General features: G+C 25.6%; 1 non-coding gene across 1 annotated transcript; it reads left to right on the top strand.

Moving 5' to 3' along the window:
- The first annotated feature begins 3,451 nt into the window (after positions 1 to 3,451).
- On the top strand, positions 3,452 to 3,522 carry TRNAG-UCC (transfer RNA glycine (anticodon UCC)). Its single transcript has one exon. It is a non-coding gene; the product is annotated as a tRNA-Gly (tRNA).
- The last annotated feature ends 1,787 nt before the right edge of the window (positions 3,523 to 5,309 follow it).

Genomic DNA, 5,309 nt, shown 5'->3' with positions numbered 1-5,309 from the left:
TGAGCTACGAAACTCAAAATTAATATCCGTAAATTTTCCTTGAAACTAGACTCATATATCTTCTCACCATAAAATTTTCATAATTTTTGGTCTAGCCAATTAGTACAGATTATTCATTAAATACTCCCCTGTTACTCCATTTGACAATTCTGACCTCTCTCTACCAAAAATCAATTATCTCATTAGTACAGAACTCGAATAAGGTTATTATTTATTTCTTTTAAAACTATATTCATTAAGGAGTTCACACATATAAATTACAATCCATAATAATTTTTTTACAATTTTTAATGGTTTTCCAAAGTCAAAACAGAGTGTCTCGAAATCACCCTGAACCAGTCTTACAAAATTTCAAATATCTCTTGATTCATAAATTCATTGCTTACACTGTTTCCACTATAAGAAACTAGACCCAATAAGCTTTAATTTTATATCTTATTCATCCTCTAATTCAATTCCTACAATTTTTAGTGAATTTTCAAAGTCAGACCATTGCTACTTCCCAAAACTGTTTTGATGTAAAATGCTAATAACCAAGTTTATAACACCAATTCACACCTTATTTCTATTCAATTTCCATCAAAATATTCATATAACTATCAATTTTTCATCATTTTTCTATAATTCCGAATTTCTTTCAATTTAATTCCTAAAACTTAAAACTTATGGCTTGTTTTACAATTAAGTCCCTAATTCAATTCAAATTCAGAATTTTATCAAATTAATCCCTAATTTCATCATTTCTTCAACATAAAAACCTAATCAAACCTTCATTAATTTTCAATATTTTCTCATGAATTCAAGAAAATCTTTTCTAAAGCTTTAAAAATACCAAAATTAGAAAGGAAAGGGCTTAATTAACTTACCAATTCAACTTTCAAGCTTCAATTCTCCAATTTTTCCTTTTTCTTTCTTCCTTTCCTTTCTTTCTCTGTTTCGTGAGCTTCTCGTTCTTTTCTTTCTTTTCTTTTATTTCCTTTTTATTTACTTTACTTTTAATAATAATAATTTAATATATATTTTAACACATAAAAATCTCGATTTTTATGTTTATGTCACTCACTTAGGATAAATGGCATAATTGCCATTTTGGTCCTTTTATTTAATTACTCTTAATTAAATTAAATTTACTTAATTAACTCTAATTTAACTCATAATTATCCTCATAAATATTTTTAATAAATATTTATGGACTTAATTTCCTAAGACGGAGGCCCTACGACTCGTTTTTCCGGTGCCCTGGAATTTGGGTCATTACAAGAAAAAACACCACCAATAACTCAGAAATGGGTAACCCAAGTGAAGATTTAAATAAAAAAATAGAATTAAAAAAACTAGAAAACACCATTAAAAGAAGGAGAAAGTGGGTTGATTGTAAAGAATAGGGAGAAATAACTAGCACGATGGAGATCAAGAGCTGAAATTTTAAGTTTGAGGACACGGTGGTTGATAGCAACGACCATGGTGGCTGGCGGTGGCAACTATTGAAATCGAAATGGCAGTGTTTGTTCCAACATTTTTCTGGGTTTTTATTCTGCACTCTTTTAGGAGAATAGGACGTTCTAGAGGGAAGAGAGGAGAATGGATTGTATGAAATGTGATTTCACATCATCCATATCACTTTCTAATAGGAGAATTACAATTGGCTTTTCTTCGCTAAAATTAGCGGAAAAATCTGATTTATTATTTTACTATTGGAAAATGATAAACGTTAAATAGTTTCATACAATCCTTCTCAAGAAGAGAGAGGATAGAGGATTTGCAAAGAAGAGTCAAATGAGAGACAAACATCTTCTTCTTTTTACCGTAATTTTTAGAGTAATGGATTGATGTAAACTTCATAAACTAAAAATATTTTAAATTAAATATTATTAAATAATTTTATAAAATTATTATATTATATTTAATGTAAATATAATTAATAAATAATATATAAAAACTAGTTTTTTGACCCCGATGCGATTCACGACTTACCTCTTGTATAAATTAATTAATTTTAAGAGTTATAAAAATTTGTAAAAATTTAAATCTAATAATAAATTATTTAATAAGTAAATTTAAACAATTTAACATGTGCTAATATTGATTATAACTATAAAATAATCATTCATTAATAATAGTGTAAATTAGAACTTATATATAGATGTATGAGTTTATTATATTTAAATTAAAAGATATATTTTATTAAGTCATATTTTTATTTATAAACTATTTACAGATATTATAATTTAGTTTATATATAAACATTTAATTAATTCATATTTTATATATATAAAATATTTATAGTATTATAATTTCAATGTTTATATTAAGATTTAATTAAATTTAAATTTAAATTTAACTTTCTAATAAAAATAGAATTTAAAATTAAAGTTAATTTTTAATAAAAATAGTGAAGAAATTGACATTTATTTATATAGTAAAATAATAAAAAATGAACATTATTTATTTATATAGTAAAATAATAAAAAATGAACATTCATTCATAGGGTAAATGCAAGTATGAGAGTATTCTCTAGCAAATGTGAGGGTGAGGGTAAGTGTGAGTATGAGAGGGTTCTCTAGCTAGTGTGAGAATAAAAATGATATATAAGAGTATTTTTTAATTAATACGGGATTAAAATTAATTTTTTAAGTAAAAATTGTAATAAAATTAACTTTGTTAACGATAAAAGTAAAGAAATGAGTTATGAGAATATTCTCTAATTAATGTGAGATTAAAATTAACTTTTTAATGGATATAATGAAGAATTATCACTTATTTATAAGGTCAATATGTTAATGTGAGGTTAAAATTAACTTTTTAATGGATATAATGAAAAATTGTCACTTATTTATAAGGTTAATGTAAGATATGAGAGTGTTTTCTAATTAATGTGGGATTAAAATTAGCTTTTTAATAAAAATAATGAAGAAATTGGAACTTATTTATAGGGTTAATGTGTGAGCATGAGAATGTTCTTTAGCAAATATGAGATTAAAATTAACCTTTTAAGGGATTAAAATTAATTTTTAATGAAAATAATGAAGAAGTGAATTATAAGAGTATTATCTAGTAAATTTGGGATTAAAATTAACTTTTTTAATGAAAATAGTGAAGAAGTAAACTTTGAGAGTATCTTTTAGTCAATATGAGATTAAAATTAATTTTTAATGAAAAGAATTTGTCACTTATTTATAAGGTAAATATGACGTATGAGAGTGTTTTCTAGTTAATGTGAGATTAAAATTAATTTTTCATAAAAATAGTGAAGAAATTGACGCTTATTTATACAATAAGTGTGAGCTCTAATTTTCAAAATTGATAGGGATTAAGTTGCTCAAAATTTTTTAGAAGGACCATTTTCTCAATATCAAAATTGAGAGGGAGTGGAGAGATGTTTTTACTAATCTACATAAAAAGCCTTTTGGTATATTGATATTCGAACCCACTTATGGATTATGCCGTTAGGTGTTTGTAGTCCACGGTTAGGATAATTGCCTTCCAAGCAATAGACCCGGGTTCAACTCCCGGCAAACACAATTAGATTTTTCATTTCAAGCAATTTCCTTTTTCTTTGTTCTCCGATGGAATGGTGGTAACTGGTGAGTTAGGGTGTGTTCTCCATTGCCTTTGGGATGAATTTTTTTTAAAAAAAGTACTTTTCTCTTAAAAGCAATGAAGAACACATATCATTGGGACAAATTTTTTAACTTTTGGGATGAGCTTTTTTAGAGATGAAAAAGCAGTAAATTTTAACTTTTTTAGCCAAAAAGCACTTTTGGCTGTTATTTTACCTTTTTAACCTTACTTTTTGACTTAAAATGTGTTTGATGCTATTATTTTGTGTTCTCTTTCTTGGTTATTTAATATGATTTTTACAAATGTGTTAAAAGCATTAATTAAAATAAAAAATATTTTTAAAATAATATAATTGTGTCAATATCTAATTTCAAATATTTAATTATTATATTTAAATATTTAAATATAGTTAATATTAATTACTTAGAAATATTTAAAATTAATATTATATATTAAAATATTAACAATAAGTTATAATAAATTATTTTTTATATTTTTACTAAAATATCATAATATTAACTAATTTGAACATTATTTAAGTACATATTTGTTACTTTATAATATCATGTCTAAAATGGACATTTTACTTTTCAAAAGTACTTTTTGACAAAGAATATCAAACACTTAAAATTTTTCTAAAGTACTTCTCAAAAGTACTTCTCAAAAGACTTTTCCACAAAGACTTTTCAAAAGCACTTTTCAAAAGCAATGAAAACGCCCTTAGTGTTTGTTGGATCAACACATGAGAGCCATTTGCCTACCAAAACCACTCACAAGCGCATACTTACGCACACAAAGAGAAACATTTGCGATATTCAAAAGTGTGAGCTAAATTCGTAGTAGAACCCCTACCCTACACATCAAACCTTTAAACAATTTATCCTTTTGTTTTTCATCAAAGCTTCACCATTTAATTTCACCAAGGAGAGAGATGAAAAAAGTAGGGAATGTGAAAAAGGTTGAATGATTTATGTAATAATTTTCAAATCTAAACATGAAATAATAGTTGCTCTTACCCTTTATTTTTCTTTAGATGCTTGACGCTAGCATTTAATAAATATTTAAATATATAATAAGTCTGTAGTAAGCTATGTGTTATAGTATTAGAGAAGAGTCATGAATCACACATTAACTGTTTATTAAACACTACAGCAAAATTGATTTTTAGCGGCGTTTTTTAGGCCTTTAGCGCGCTTTTAAGCGCCACTAAAACTATTCATGGCGTTTTTCAAGCGCCAAAAAACGTCGCTATAGACAGACATAAATTTTGCGTTATTTGAAAAACGCCTAAAGATCAGACCTTTAGCGCGCTTTTCCCACAAACGCTAAAGGTCATAAAAATTAAAAATAATAAAATATTATAAAAAGTCCTGAAAAATATAAAAAATTAAAATTCATTATCAAAATATTGAGAAGAAGAATAATCTATGATATAAATACATCTCGCCAAACAAAATACCGCACTTATCATACTACACCGTAAATCTAACAAAATACAAATAGAACAAAATAATGATAGAATGCACACTTTAAGATAAACAGTTAGCTTAAACAAGTCGTCACTATGCATGAATTCACTAATCTGGACCATGTATCCAACAAAAACTCAAACACGAGAAAAAGAAAAAAAGTTAATGAATGACACATATAACATCAAATTAATAATAAAATATGCAATTAACAAGTCAATATTAACGCCACATATAACATCAAATTGCACAACTTAATATACTCAATACATTAGCGA

The sequence above is a fragment of the Gossypium arboreum genome, unplaced genomic scaffold (assembly GCF_025698485.1).
Source record: "Gossypium arboreum isolate Shixiya-1 unplaced genomic scaffold, ASM2569848v2 Contig00579, whole genome shotgun sequence".
Taxonomy (NCBI): domain Eukaryota; kingdom Viridiplantae; phylum Streptophyta; class Magnoliopsida; order Malvales; family Malvaceae; genus Gossypium; species Gossypium arboreum.
The sequence above is the reverse complement of the archived record's forward strand: the minus strand, read 5'-3'. Positions and strand labels throughout refer to the sequence as shown.